Source organism: Equus caballus, chromosome 15, assembly GCF_041296265.1.
Source record: "Equus caballus isolate H_3958 breed thoroughbred chromosome 15, TB-T2T, whole genome shotgun sequence".
Taxonomy (NCBI): Eukaryota; Metazoa; Chordata; class Mammalia; order Perissodactyla; family Equidae; genus Equus; species Equus caballus.
Genome location: NC_091698.1, coordinates 93617390 through 93633632, shown reverse-complemented (window position 1 = coordinate 93633632; position 16243 = coordinate 93617390). Strand labels below are relative to the sequence as shown.

Sequence of the window (16243 nt, the reverse complement as noted above, 5' to 3'; positions counted from 1 at the left end):
GCAAGGTGTGGTTCTCCCCAATCAGAGCACCTCACTGGGTACCCCCACGTGGGAACATGGCTGGGGGCTCTACCAGAAGGGCAGGTCCTTAAGGGCAGGGATTCTGTTTAAGTGTATCTTTAGGATCCGGGTCACTGTCCTGCATACAAGAGCTGGCCCAACCTTGACTCAACAGACCTGTCAATCATGAACCTTTGAAGCCAACTTCTTTTGATTTTAAGCAAAGCTCGCTAAATATGAAAAACATCAACGAAGCAGGAATTTTGAACTTTAAACTACTAAAATTTCTTTTACAGAACTGTCTATGCTTTAATCCCTCATTTTTACAGCATTATCTCACTTCTTCAGAGGTTGTAAATCTCATAGTACAGGAGCCAGAGTCACCACTAGGGGAATTTCTTTTATTTTTTGTATAAAATAGTTTCAGGCTCACAGTCATGTCAATGCATTCTACTATAGAGGCCTTTCTAATAGAACAAAATGGAATCCTGCATGTGCTTAATTAGAGTTCAGTTTTCTGGCTTTAGTTTTCTGCTTGACACAGAGGAAGGCATTTAGGAAGGAGCTGAATGCGTGTGATTCACATGGTGAGTCTGGGTGATGATGTGTCCAGGGCCCTCAGAGGAAATAGAGATGATGGAGTCCACTCTGGGCCCCCTCAAGATCAAGGCTCTTCTGTTTGCTAAGGATGGAGGAAGAGAGCAAAGGGCTTGAAAATTCTTAAATATGTGCCTGAGTCTGCATGCAGCCTGGTGCCCCAGATGCTCAGGCCTCTCCTCCAGCTAGCTGCGTCCTCTGGACCCAGAGCAGAAAGACCCAGGCTGAGGTCAGAGTGGGGACAGGCTGGAAGGGGGCATTGCTCCCATTGATGGAGTGTGCACTGTGTGCCAGCCACTGTGTGAGGGTCCTGCAGACCCCGTCTCATTCAATCCTCACAGATCATGTGTGAGGGTCCTGCAGACCCCCTCTCGTTCAATCCTCACTGTTCATTCATTCAAGGAATGTTTAACAAAAGCAGCTCCTGGCATCATAATGGAGATACAGGGATTATTAAATTGTTAAAACAACAAAGTCCCAGTTGCCCACTGAGTCTGCGGTGAGAGAGCTGACTGAAGTGCAATGGGGGAATAATGGTTTAGGGGAGGGAACAGCAAGCGTGAAAGCCTTGAGGCAGGACCACGTGTAGCATGCTTGAAAAATAACAACCACCCTGCTGAATAATTACTAGTATTCCCATTTTACAGATAAGAAATCCAAGGCATTGTAAGGCAAAGCAACTACTCCAAGGTCACAGACCTGGTGAGTGGTAGAGCTGTAATTTTAACCTGAGTCTCTCTGACACCAGAGCCTTTGTTCCCTCCATCACACTGCTACGTTTAAAGTCAGGTCTTGGCAGTTGAAAAAGAGAATGGGGCGACCCCTGAGCTTACCATCCGGCCTCACCCTCCCAGGGAAGTTTCCTGGATCCTTCCTCCATCCATACATCAAGCAATGTATATTGACTCTGCACCTCCTATGTGCCCACCTGTGCCAGGCAGCAAGGGAAGCCCAGTGTTTGACCCGTCGCAACCTTACTCAAAAGACCTCTGACAGAGCGTCCAAAGTCAAGCCTGGGGGTGGTCCGAGAAGCAGAGATTCCTTTCCATCTGGGTAGCCCAGGCAGGCTGGCTGGAGGAGTTAGAATATGGGCTGGGCTTGGAGAGTGAGAAGGGTAGGTACGCTTCTGGGCTCGTGCCTGCTCAGCTTTCGCATCATCCTCGCCTACAGTAGGTAATATTATTTGTTGACCATTTTTCTTTTCCTTCCCTCTCTTGCCAAGGCTTCCTAGTGGGAAGAATGTTGTCTGTTCCGCTCACCTTAACTTTGGCCACATGACTTGCACTGGTTAATGGATGTGGGTAGAAGTGATAGGCGTCTGCTTTGATTTGCATCTTTAAGAGTCATGGCAAGGCTGCATTTATCCCTTCACTTCGCCAGGAAAAGGAAACACCCAGGCAGCTGCTGGTCCCAGAATGAGTAGGCATGTGGAGCAGACCTAAATCCACCCATTGTTTAGGACAAGCTCAGCCCAACCCAGCTGACTGGGGCCAAGCCGGGCAGATGCCATCAAGGTCACAGCAGACCTATCCACCCGTGAAAGTGACATAACTATGTGTTTTAATAAGCCAGTGAGATTAAATTGTGTGTTACTTGGCACTATTACAGCAGGATTTGAATAATTCACTTGTGCCCTCAGTCTTAGGCAAACTCAGGTAAGCCCCTTAGCTACTCTGAGAGGACAGGGCACATGATGGAAACCAGCCTGAGTATACATCAATTGCTCAAGGTCAAACACTCCACAGTTCAGAATCCGGTCTCTGACTTTATAGACATCCCAAAGATTGTGTGCCTACAGATTGCACACAGCACAGTGAATGAGAAATAAAAAAAATAAAGTTGGGTCATGTGTCCCAATAACTCTGTTCCTTACAATGGTTGCTACTAACTGTGTTCCTCCGAATCCAGGAGCACTGGAAGGGTTGCTGGGGGACCAGCCATGGTAAGAGGAGGACAAGGGGACCATGGATTCTAGTCCCTCATCCTGCCTGCAACTCAGGAACCTCTACTTTTTTTGGTTGTATACAATCAGATTCCAGAGGATTTTGTTTGAAGTTGAAATCCACTACTGAAAAATGTTTAGGATGGCTAGTGTACATGAAGAGCCCAAACTCTACACCCTGATACTTAAGGGCCTCATAACCCCTCCCTACTCTTTTGTCTGATGGTAAATCCCATTTCTCCCTTCGCTCCAGGCCCTGCTCCCAACAGTCCGTGACCCCCGTTTACTATTCCCAAGCTTGAGCAGGTTTCCCTGCCTCCTTTGCCCCTCTTCTCTCTGTCTGCAACACTCCCTCCCTACTATCTGCTGGGCCTCAGAGCCCTCATCAGTAACGGAGAAAGGCCCTCTGGGAGCATCTAGTCCAACCTCTCTGATCCATAATGTCTCAGTGCTTCTTTGTAAATTCCAGCATCTGCTGAGTATTTACTGAAGACAGGCACTGCTCAGCATTTTACATGAATTAGCTCAGTGAGTCCCTCAATATTTTGAGCTGCAAACTATTATTCTTTTCATTTTATAGGTGAGGAAACTGAAACCAAGCCAGGTTAAGTAACTTACTCAAGGTCAGACAGCTAGTTATTAGATCAACAGTGTCTGAATTTACACAGGCTCCAGAATCTGCACTTCAAACTTCCAAAAGATTGCCTCCCTCATTTTATATATGAAGAAACTCTAGCCTTGAGTGGAAAGGGATTTGTTTAAGGCCATACAGCTGGTCTGTGGCCACACAGGCCAGCACTCAGGTCTCCCAAGGCTAGCCCCATTGGCTGACCGCACAGCTGTGCCTCTGGGCTCCACTCAACCCTGGCTGTGCCCATATTGGAGGTGCGGGGCTGGTGGCAGAGCCAGGAGGCATCTCTGCAACTGAGCCTCCTGCCAGCTGGCCTCACCTGTGCGTGGTCCACCATGGGCATTTCTTCTTGCTCATAAGTTCCATATCATTTCATCATCGAGTTCATTGCTGGAAGGCGTCTTGGAACACCTCTGGGCCCGTGGCTTTAAACAGACCACTCATTGGTGTCATCTGGGAAAGTTTTTAAAACACTCACAGGGATTCTGATTTAATGCTCCAGGGGTTGGGCCAGGACACTGATATTTTTGACATACTCCCAGGTGGTTCTAAAGCGCAGCCAGAGCTGAGATGCTCTGCTCTAATCCAGCCTCCTGCTGCTCCACCCTTTTCATAGAAAGAGAAATGACCACGCGGGTCCCCAAAGAGCAGCAAAGCCTCGCCTGGAAGCGAAGCCCTTCTGATTCTAAAGCTCATTCTCTTTTCCATCAGTCAGAAGTCTTCCCTAACCACTGCGGGCAACAGCGTTCTCCCTCCTCCTACGGAGCGTGAGCCTGGAGCACAGCAAATGAAAATCCCACCTGGCTGGGAAAAAATAAAGACAGCTGGGCACAGAAACTGAGATGGCATTGAGGCTATCCTGGAGGGCCCAATCCAATCACTGGGGTCAGAAACTGTAGGCATCGTCAGCTTTTCCTACTGTCCTTTGTCTTAGATTTAGTAACTCACTCCCCCCACTCCCTCCTCCCTGCCCCCACCTGGACCTTGAACTTTTCATGGGGTGCAGGCTGAGGTGGGCTGAGCTCTGGCCACCACCCTCCCACCACCCCTACCCCTCACCCCAGCATTTCAGATGTAGCATACCACGAATATTGCGTTTTTTAATATAGTGGTAAGGAATTACCAAACATATCATATTTTATCTTTTGTTCTGGATCAAAGGCCTTTAAAATCTGAAATGCCACTTCAAAATCCAAAATCTTGTCAGTATGGGCATGCCAGTTTAACTGGGGGTTGAAAAATCATCCTCACTTTTACTGCCTCTTGCTCTGTAGTTGTCCCTGGTTACTGTTCTGCCTCTGTCTCCACAGAGACCACTCTGGGCCCAGTAACCATGGTGATAGGAGAAGACGTGAGCAGATGGGAGCTCTACTTCCAGAATTTAAACATCCTCATGTTGGGGGAGGTGTGTGGGGAATGAGGGAAGGGAGGAAAAAGAGCTAACTGGGGAGGGAGAAGTTACACTATTCTTAACCCAGGAATGGATCGCAATGCTGGGACAAACCATAAGGCATGATTTTTTTGTTGCTGAGCCAAGCTCTTCTCCTTGACCTCAATAATGATTTATTCCTCTCTCTTCCTCTTGCAATCAGACTCTTCTAGACAATGACATTCCTAGGGAGACGGAGACAAAAGCTTTCTGTAACACGCAGAGTTGGAAGCATTTTTTAAACATATTTGAGCGCATTGCATTAATATATTTTTAAAGATGTATCACTCACTTTGGAAAACAAGGTTCTGAAACTGTATTGATTTAGGTCCAATATAATTGTGGTGTATTGGGAAGACTACAGCCCAGAAACTATGACAGCGGGGCTGGAAGCGTGGTTCAGTTACTCGCTCCCCCGGCAGCCTTGGGCCAGTCCGTTTCCCAGAGACTTGGTTTATATCTCTAAGATGCTCTTAAGATACCTGTTGGCTTTGAAATTATGTGAAAAAAACCTTATTGGATGTTGAACTGAGACTTTCTATATCAGTTTATGCTGAGACCCCAAAGGTTGACATCAGTAAAATAGGTGACAGACGACTACACAGGGCATGTGAAAAAATGGCAAAATCAGTTTTTCAGTCCTTTGTCTAAAGGAAGGTGGAAGAGGACAGGGAAGATTTCTTCAGAGAGAGTTTCAGTTTGCTGAGTATCATTCCCAGCTCACGGGAGAGAAGAGTGGGTCACTCTGCCCACTGACTACCCAAAACCCAGGGAGAGGGGTACCAATAAACCCACAAAAGCTTGGGAGAGCTTGACCCATGAAATTCTGGAATTTGGGGAAACATAGGAACTGTACCTGACTCAGGACGGTGGTCACGGCTGAATGCTGAGGCCTGGGGGCAGGATGAGAAAGATGGTGGGTTCGAGAAATTCTGGGAAGAGAAAGAAAGTAGAGAGAAAGAGAGAAGCTTTAGGTTGGACAAAGAGTTTGGGAGTTTTTATTTCAGACTGAAATAGGCTTTTCATTTGGTTTATTTACTGAGGGCAACTGGAAAAGCTGAGACCAGCCTGAGACTTCCTCCACGGGTGAGGGTGGGAGGGGATGTCCATAGGGAGCATTTAATGAGGAATGAAGAGAAAAAACGAAGTGGCTTTCTGTTTGTACCCTATTGTGCCAGCTGGTTCAATAAACTGGTTATGGGCTGAATTGTGTCCCCCCCAAGATTCATCTGTGGAAGGCCTAACCCCAGAACCTCAGAATGTGACTGTATTTGGAGAAAGGGCCTTTAAAGAGGTAATCAGGGTAAAATAAGGCCATTTGGGTGGGCCCTGATCCAATATGACTGGATTCCTTATAGCAAAAGATTAGGACGCAGACACACACAGAGAAGAGGCCGTGTGAAGACACAGGAGGATGGTAGGCATCTACAAGCCAAGGAGAGAGGCCTCGGGAGAAACCAACCCTGCTGACACCTTGATCTCGGATTCCAGAATGGTGAGAAAACTTCTGTTTATGCAGCCCAGTCTGTGACACTTTGTTCTGGCAGCCCTAGGGCACTAAGATACTGGCTGTGATTATTTCGTCACTTCAACCGCCTGTATCATTGGCCTGAAGGGAGAATAGGCGCCCCCGCAAGGATCTCTGCAAAGATATTACTTCTCAAGTCTGAAAAGGGACCTGAGGTTTTGCTGCTTTTCTGTATCCTCCCAACTCACTCTTGAATTAGTGTTGGATACCTTCTCTCGTTTCTCTGCATCACAGGTCTGGGATATTGGCTGTCCCACTACCTTGGGTTCAGGTACACAGAAGCTCATGGCATTTCTCCTGGATCTCAGAACTGGAAGTGAATGCCAAGGCAGGTCTGCTTGTAGATGAGGTAGGAGACTGCCCATGCTGTGATCATTCAAGGCAAGCAGATAAGTCTTCCGGCTCCAAGCCCGACAAAACCCCAAACCGAATGGAACCTACACCCAAAGCCCTTCCCTACTTTGCTCACCAATTCTGAAAATGCTTTTTCTGAGGTTCTCTTCCTGCCTCTCCACAAGGTCCAGAGCCGGAAGGAGCCACAGAGCTGGCTCTGGCCATCACCATGACATTTAGTACAGGATTCCCACTTATTCATCTTCTCACCTACTAGCCTTGAATAAACCAATAAAAGGAAGCAAGATATGCAAATAAGTGGGATTCTATCTTTCCATGACCTCTCTCAAACTATGCCCTCTTTGTTCCAAGGACTGTTTCTAAAGGGCAAGAAGCTTCGAGGAAAACTAATCTGCATTCCCAAGTGGCTGATGATGAGACGTGGTCTGGGTGATTGCAGTGGTGTCTCCCAAGCCTGTTCTGCTTGGAGACTAGGCTGACCTGAGCCCAGAATTGGGAAGTCCCATGAGGACTTGTTGAGGCAGAAGAACAGGATTCTCCCTTCCTACTGGTTCGGCCACAGTCTGCGCTGCCTCACGCCAGGGAGCTAGTAATACACAGACATCCAGGCAGTCCTCTTAGGGTCATGAGCAGAAACTGGGCCTGAACATCTATATTGCTAGGCCCTATGCTCAGAAGTTTTCCTTATTGCCTCTAGTCTAATGCAAGAGCCCTAGAAGGTTGGAAGTAGTGTCGCCTACCATGTGGACGAGGAAAATGGTATTCAGAAGGGTCAAGGAATTTGTCCAGAGCCCTCTAGTCAGTTTCAAAAAGGACAAGCCACGCTAGAGTACTCTAGTGCCTGATGCCGAGCACAGTGCCCTTTCTTTAGCTTAATGCTTATGAAACCTGGAGCTGTTTAAAGATCAAGAAATGTGCTCACTCTCAAATCCTAGAGACAGATTCATATGCTGAGAAAAGAAAAATTATAACCAGCCTCCCAATACCTGCAGTTCACCTGCTTGTGTGCCTCTCCACGTGCCTGGCTGGGGCCCAGGAGTTTGAAGCTCACTAGATGGGTACACCCAATGGCACTTTTGTCATTTGGTGCCCTGTGAGATCCTCAGGTTGACTTCTTGCCACTTGTGATTGCTGAGACTAGAACACAAACCTTCAGCTGTCTAAATGGACCCCGGGAAGACAGGTCATGCCTGAGCTCAGCCTTAGCGGTGGGCTGGAAAGTCGGTCAGATGGAAATGGAGTGGTAGTTTCTTTTCTGTGGCCTGAGCCATCTGTGCGTCCCCTCAGAGGACTTGTCTCCATGCACAAAGATGGGTGTCGGTCCAGGTTGGAGTGTTAGGCTCCGAGTGCTTGTTAGGAAGGAGAAATCACAAACAGCAGTCTTGGAACAATCCCCTGACTTGCTGCCCTGCTCAGGAGAATGAGTGCTCCCTCAGAGCATAACCAATCCGGATGGAGCTGATATCTTTGCAGAGGCCCATTGCCTTCTCCCACCAGGCCTGGCTGGGGAGATATCAGCAGGAGAACTTGCACCTGTTAAACCAACAGGCTCCTCTATCTCTATGCTCCTTATCTAAGCTCAGAGCTTCTGGGGCACCTGTGCTCCCTCAGCTGCATCAACTACTCGGTGCTTCTTCTCCCCTTCCCTCTCTTACTGGACTTCATCCCTTTGCCCTCTGGAACTACTGATCTGTGGTAACAACTTCCCCTGCCCCTTTGGACTCTTCATCAAATATTCCATTTCCTTAAGTGTCAAAGCCTGTTTACCCCCGAGGACACAACTTCTCCAGCTGCTTCCTTTTGTGGCAGCTGCTGATTCCCCCTGAGCCCCCATATGTAGAGTTGGGAGGTGGGCTTGCATCTGTGGTGGAAGCTCCTGGTGCCTTGCCCAGACACCCTTATCCATGCTGGAGCAGCAGCATCCTAAGTGCAGTAAGTGTGGGCTTCCCACTGCTCACAGCTGCCCCTTTCTCTGCAGAATTGCTCTCGACCAAATGAGGCCACCTTGTGTCAGTGGCCAACAGCTGACTGGCACAGGGGTACAAAAGGCTGGCCACCTGTCTCAAGTTGGGGCCAATTCTGTGGTATAGTTTGTGCCCCAGAGCTCCTTTGACTGAAGCTAGTCTCCAGGAAAGACCACATCCTTGCTTAGCTTTCTTCCCCAGCTCTATCTTGCTTCCCTCCCTCAATAAATCACTTTCACAAGAGTCCCTACCTCGGGCTCTGCTTTTAGGGAACCTGACATGAGAGCCCCTGCTCTTTGGGGCTGCAGTTTGTCACACAGGATTCTGCCATCATACAGAGCTGCTGTCTCTCAGATTCTTAAACTTGAACATGCGATTCTCTGCTCAAGCTTCCTGTGCTTCTGGCTGCCCATTTCTGGCCCTATCCCTAATCCTCGTGTCCATCAAAACCGCCAGCACCCTGAACCCTGGACTCTCCTGTCAACTCCATTCTGTCCTTCCTTCCTTTCTTCTTTGACATGGGCTCTAGGGCCTGTCCCTTCAACTGTCTTTGCCAATATCCTTCAGGCTCTGCCCTGTTATTGTTGTTGCATTTTCCTCGGATATCCCTAACTCCGCACCAATGAAACCACCTGAGCCTCACGAGGACCTCTGGGGAAATTCGTACGACTGTGCAGAATGCTGCCAGAGAACATTCATGGTCTCCAACCCCGATGCTGCCAAGAAATCCTTCTGTTCCCGAGTCAACTTTGTTTCCCATAGTAGTTATTTAAAATCTTCTTGACGATTCTCGAACTTCCCACCCACCACTTCCCACTCCTTCCCCGCAGATAACCTTATCTTCTACTTCACAGAGAAAATAGGTGGCACGGCTACCATCTTCCTCTGCTTCCTGACTTCACACCTGCAGACTGCTTCCTGCCATTCTCATCCTTTTAAAACTTTCTCTACAGCCAAAAAGAAAGCCCTGTTCTTCCTGCGATAGGATAGCTCGGACCTGATTCCTTCACTCTAGCCCTGGCCCCATTGATTAGCCTCTGCTTTGATGTCTTTCCATCCTATCTCTCCCCCATCTTCTCCTGTAGCTCAAGTTTCTTCCATCTTCTGTCCTCCTCTGAACACAGCCCCCTCTCTCTCCCTTCCACAATCAAACTGGATGAAAGTGTTGTCTATGCCATCTGGAGTTTACCACAAACCCTGGTCTTGCTCACTAAAGTCTGCGAAGTGAAACCTCACAGCAGCCACTTCTCAGGACCTCCCACTGACTGCTCCTGGGCTTTTATCACCATGCCCACACCCTCCTACCTTAATCCCTCTGTTCAGTTCTGTGACTCCCCAGGCCAGTCACAAGCCATTTGGGCCATTTCTTCTCAGACTCTTAAATGAGCTCTTCATTCTCTTCCAGCTCTAACGTTTTAGATCTCTTTTACCCCAACTCTTATCTCTTTGTCTCAGTATGTGTTCCCTGGGGCATTTCCTCCACTAATCCTTTACTGAGGATTTCTGATTCCCAGCACTGATAACTCACACAGGGCTTTAGATTCATTTATCTAACCACCTACCAGATATTGTTATTCAGAAACCTCACAAACCCTTCAAGCTCAGCATATTAAAACTGGAACTTATCATAGTTTACCCAGGATATCTTTCTCCTTCTGTGTTCCAACCTTGGTGGGTGTAGAGGGTTGAATGGTACCCTCTCAAAAGATATGCCCATCTGCACCTGTGAGTGTGACCTTATTTGGAAAAAGGGTCTTAGCAGATGTAATTAAGTTAAGCATCTCAAGATGAGATCATCCTGGATTAGGGTAAACCCTAAATCCAAAGACAAGCATCCTTAGAAGAGAAGAGAAGGGGAGAAGCCTCTGAGAAGATGAAGGCAGAGATTGGAGTGATGCAACCACAAGGCAAAGAAAGCCAAGGATTGTTGGCAGCCACCAAAATCTGGGAGAGAGGCATGGAACAGATTGTCCTTCAGACTCCAGAAGGGACCAGCCCTGATATCCCCTTGATTTCGGGCTTGTGGCCTCCAGAACTTAAAAGAAGAAATTTCTGCCCTTTGAAGCCATCAATTTTGTGCTAATTTGTTACAGCAGCCTTAGGAAACTAATACAGTGGGTGGTACCACCCCTTACAAGCTACCGGGGCCAGGGGCCATGCAGTGTTCTGACTCCCCTGTCAGGGCTCCACCAATTCTCGTAGGTTCTTTTGCTTTTTCTCACCTCAGTGCTTCTACCCACCCCTGCGCTCTGGGTTCCCTGTTTGAGTACAGAGCAGTATATCTTTGCTTGAGGACCCAGACATGGGTTCCGGAGTTGGAGATCCTGGGTAGACTGTGTTACCTTTGGCAATTTATCTAACACTGTAGTGTTTAATTCCCTCATCTTTAAATTGGGGATAATAATCGTACCGACACAGGTTGTTAAGAGCTTAAAATAGCACACTTTAAATAGCGCTTTTAGCTTAGTAAGTGGTCAAAAGCATTAGCTGTTACACTACCAGCCCTCTCATACGGGTTACATCAGAAGCCAGCATCTGCTATCCCTTCCTCCTGGCTTACCACCACACCGACGCGTGGTCTGCAGTGCAGCTGGAGGAACGCGTCCAAAGAACAAGTATGTCCCAGTCTCTCTCCTGCCTACCTTTCTTCAATCATGCACCACTGTTTGACGATACACTCCCTCCTCCTCAGTGAGGTGTGCAGATCTTCGTGATCTGATTGTTGCTTCTCTCTCCAGCGTCACTTCTCACCACTCACCGTTTGTACTCCAACCATGTGAGCCCTCAGCGGCATGCACCGAGCCCTCTCACCTTGGGACCTCATCTACACTCTTCCCCTTCACTCTCCCTCCTGGTCACGTGGGTAGCTCCTGACCTACAATTGAGACAACAAGGAGGGCTCCCCAAAGAAAGCAGAAATGAGGCTGGGACACCGTCCTCCCCTGACCTCCCAGTGCTGGGCGAGGTAGTCTTCATGGGTCAGGCCATTCTGGGCTCACCCTTGCCAGAGCCCTTATCACATTGTGTGGTAATTCTGGTCACTTGCTGTGTTTCCCACAGACTGTCAGGTCCCTGAAGACAGGAGATACTTCTTGCTCATAGATCTTTTCTAACAATAAGCTTTCCTCCTGGCATAGACTTTGACACTCGGTGACTATGTGTTACAGGAATTCATTTATGGAACAATTTCTATACGTCAGGCACAGTGCTAGGTCCTCCAATCCTGGATTGATGGGGTAACCTTAACTGCTATAACACACCAATCTGAAATCTCAGTGACTTAATGTAGGAGGAGCTTTTTCCTGTTCCTATGAAGGTCATTGGTGGGGGAATGGGCATGGGGATGCCGTGGGATCATAAAATTTTCAGAGAGCCAGGCTTATGGATGTTCTGCCATCTTTAAGATCTGGCTTCCAAGGCCACTCTGGTCACCAACCTCTGGTTGGCAGGTGGGGAAAGAGAGAGGACAGAGGATCATGAGAGAGGAGAGTTTTATAGGCCCAGCTTCAGTGTGTGCGCATGGCTCCCACCCTTATTCTGAGGCTGGAACTCATACTCATGGCCCTGTTGCATTGTAAAGAGGGCTAGAAGTGGACACCTACTGGGCTCCCACTTCTCAACAGCATGCATTTTTGGGGGCACCCAGTCACCTTTGCCACACATCCATGGTTTCATTTAGTCCTCACTGTAATCCTGCAAGGAAGGTAGTATTGGCCCCTTTTTACAGAGGAGAAGACTAAGTCTGATGTGAAAGGACTCATTTAAAGTCACTCTGTACTACATGACAGCCTGCACTGAGACCCAGGTGTATATAACTCACCATGCCTTAATGTCACCATTGGGGACACAGTTTACCAATGCTGCATGGCATTTCCTTCTGCTCTTGTGTCCTGGCCCTGTCCTCTGGACCACTTGTGGCTATTGCCCCAGGTGCCTCAGCCTCTGGTCACCTTTGGCCATGGTAAGCATCAAGGAGTCTTGGCTTCTTCTAGAACTGTCTCCAGAGTTCTAGAACCCAGCCACATGACCGTTGGTCAACTCACTCCTAGTATAGGCTCAGGGCTGTCTTACCCCTCAGTTTCCCCAGAAGGGAATGGGAGTGACTGTTGAGAAAGGGCCTTGGAAGTTCACTGATGTTTTAAGTCAGTACTTAACCTGGAACTATGGCTGCCCATCTTTATACAATTGAATTTCTGAGATGAAATAAAACCTTAGCTCAGTTACTCACTAAGTTTTCTCCTGTATGCAGAGGTGCACTCTCATATGTTGGCCTTTGGGGTCACGTCCTCTGCTTGTTTCTTGGTGCTGATGCTGACCTTCTGAGCATGACATTCGGGAGCCTTCATGATCTGGACTCTGCCTAAAACTTCAGGCTCCATTTCCATCTCACCTTCCCTTCTACACTCATTGCCTGAGGGAATAATTCAGCAGTTTCCCAACACTAGACTCTTTCACATGTCCCTGTCGTTGCATACGTTGCTTCCTCTGCCTGCCCCGGCCATGTCTTACCAGGTGTCATCAGAACCCTCCTCATCCTTCGAAACAGTATGGGCGGCCTATTGCTTCAAAGGCGCCTTCCCTGATCCTCTGAGGAAAAGGCAGTCACTCTCTTTTCTGTAGTTCCTCAGTCCCCTGTTTCTGCAGTAGTACAGTGTTCTTCTCATAGCCTCATCTTTGTCTATCTGCACATTTTCCTTCTGGATTGTGAGCCCCTGAGCAAGGGCTGATTGTTTTCTGGTTTGAATCTTCTCTGCTCAGCCCAACAATCATACTGAATCAGTCAGTAAAAGTACTGTGATGGAATTAGAGACGCCTACAGCTGGAAGGAACTTAGAGACCATTAGTTAAAACCTCTCATTTGTCATTTGTGGGGAGAAAAGTGAAGCTAAGGCTCAAAGAATTTAAGTAACTTAAAATTGAAGTTCGATTTGGTTGAAGTTTGCAAAGCTGATTGGCAATACATTGGGGACCATCAGTCAACAGTCTTGACTTCTAGCCCATGTCAGGGAGAACCACTGGGTCTCAAACTAGCTCCTGAATTGGGCCTTTCAAAGACTATATTCTACTTTTCTTGTCATCTAGTGTTTTGGGGACTTTTGTCAGTAGCATGTTGCACGTGGACACTAGTGGGATCCTGCCAAGGACAGAGCCCCATGTTAGGGGCCAGGCTCGGTGCTCTGCCCCTTCCAGAGCCATGGACGCAGCCATGGATGATGGAAATACACAGAGAGGTGGGCACTGCAAACCCATTCTTTGGGACAGACACTGCCTTCCCTCCCTGGAGCACTCTGCTGCTGGAAGCCACGACCCACACAACGGTCTTGTAAAGAGTTCAGGGAGCAGATGGATCCAGCAGATGCAGAGCAGTGGGCCTTGGAAAGATCCCTTCTCAAGTGTCCAGGGGTTGGCTTGTGTTCCCAGGCCAAGCTGCCTCTGGTCAGGGCAAGTGTGGGCGGGGAGGGGGACCATCAGTGCCACTGGGGGAGTGATGCAAACAGTAAGTAAAAACAACTGTGAAGGAAACTAGTTCCACGACCTACGCTGCTTCATAATCACATTTGTTTCAAGCCGTTTGATTCTGGCTTCATCTGATCTGTTTGTTTTCGATGCTTCATTGAGACCAGCTACTCCTGAGAAATGGGAATGACACTGTGCATACAACTGAGGTTTGGACAATCCCGAGTCATATTAAACATGGAATTTTCAAACAATTTCATCAGAGAAAATCAGTGAACAAAGAAAGAGAATGACAAGATCTTCAAATATCCTCTGCTGTTAGCCAGTGAAAATGCAGGCTCTGATTTACAGATAAATTACATCTTGAGGATTTTGCTCTCGTGGCTTTATCAAAAGGATGATTTTTGACCAATCAAGAGGGCTTATTTTTCTTCGGCTGGTGTTGTTGGCAGGCAGAAATCCTCCTTCTCCTGGGGTGTGACCCCTCTCTGCCTCCTTTCTGTCCTCGTGGGCTCAGCCCTAAGTCAGGCTTCATCGTCTTGCTGTGAAGCTCTGATCTGTCAGCCTGGCTCCGGTCTTGCTTCATGCAGCCCTCCAATTAATCTCAGCACCACGCCACAGCCACAGTCATTCTTCCAAACTGTCTGACCACGTCACTCTCCTGCTTAAAGCCCTTCTATGACCATCCTTGCTCTCAAATAAAGCCGGGCTCCTCACCACTGTTTTATTTGCTGCCTACCTCTCCAGTCTCCTCCCTGCCCTGTGCTATCTGCTTCTTCACTTCAAATCGAACTCCCAGTTAGACCAAACACTTTCAGCCCCCGAACTCCAGGCGCTCTTTCAGGACCCCATGCCTTTGCCCCCACAGCTCCCTCTACCTGGAGACCTTGTCCTCCTAGTCTCCTCCTTTAATTCCCCACTCATGTGTCACGTCCTCCATGAGACTTTCCTGACCAGCCAGGTCTCCATCAGAATTAGAGTGAGGGGCAGTCCCCTCCAGAGACTGGTTGTCTCACTACCTGCAGTGCTCCATCATCTCATCTGTGGACTTGTCTGTCGCCTGTTGGTTGGGGAGTTCTGAAAGCTGGGTCAGCTCCTTCTCAGGGAGGCCGGGCACAGATTAAGGATTCAGTGGATGTTTGTTGAATTTGTCAGAGGATGAGAACGGATCTCAGATGAGATGGTCCCTTCAGTCCTCTCTCTAGCCCCTGCCTGCCGTTGCCTCGTGGAGAGACAGCTGCAGGGCCCGCAGGCCAAAGCCCTGGGGTCAGAGAAACAACTGTCTTGTGTTTTCTCCAAAAATGAAGATTGCAACATCCTCATGGCCTTGAGTTCAGGGCTGTGGGAGGAGGTCACATGGGGTAATGGTGGGGGTGGAGGGATCTGGGTGGAGACGTGGGGACCCCTGGGCCAGAGTGAGCACGGAGGCAGTGTCCCAGGAGCCCCCTGCTGCTACTGGCTGCACAAATTCTCAGAGAGGAGGCTGCTCTCCTCAGCTCCCTTCCCACGTTTCGCTTTTTCCCTGTATCCGGTTATGTGTCAATCCCTTCTCATCCCATGGGAGCCAGCACCAGTACCCAAACATATTTACCAAACATCGGCTTGGGCTATTTTTTGCACGTCATGGAGCTCCAAGGGCGTTCAAATGACCTTTTAGCTGGAAAGCACAGTGCCTTGGAGAGCGGCGCCACCTGGTGGCCATGGGAGTTAACGTCCACATTCTCTGGAGGAAGCCGACAACCAAGGCCTTCCACCAGCACACAGGCTGTGTGACAATAGGGTCTCTGTGATCCTGATAGAGGCTCAGAATAGGCCCTGCTGTCTCTGATACATCTGTTCAATGGTGGTAGGGCTGAGAGAGTGAGGTCACACTAGAAGAAGCAGCCCAACTCCTCACGTGGGCAGTGACTGGGCAATGATGCTGAAGATGGATCCTTCTGGAATCTGAGAGCTGAAGAGTGGTTTAGAGACCCATCAAGTCCCACCCACTCATTTCTCAGATGGGCAAATGAAGTCCAGAGAGGGGAGGTCTTGTGAGAAACTAGTTGAAGAGGCGGGACAAGAATCCAGGTTTCCAGGCTCCTTGTCTGAGATCCATCCATTCCAGTGCTTTAGAACAGTTCACTGTGCTGTTCGATTTTTCATTTGACTTGCTGTTTTAGAGGAAAAAGCAGGTCAATCTCCACTCAAGTATTAATCTCCTTCTTCTTTTCCAAATGTCTATCAAGCGGGTCCGACTCTAGCCCTCCTTCCGCCAGGAAGTCTTCCCTGAGCAGTTAGAAACCTCCCTTCTGAAGTCCCACAGGCAGCCAGTCATTCATCCAACATTTGCAGAGGACCT

General features: G+C 48.6%; 1 long non-coding RNA gene across 1 annotated transcript; it reads right to left on the bottom strand.

The window, feature by feature from the left end:
• Positions 1 to 4245: 4245 nt before the first annotated feature.
• LOC111768230 (uncharacterized) lies at positions 4246 to 12447 on the bottom strand. Its single transcript, XR_002800409.2, has 3 exons — positions 12266 to 12447; positions 5456 to 5531; positions 4246 to 4784 (listed from the first exon to the last, which is right to left on the bottom strand). It is a non-coding gene; the product is annotated as an uncharacterized lncRNA (long non-coding RNA).
• Positions 12448 to 16243: the final 3796 nt, after the last annotated feature.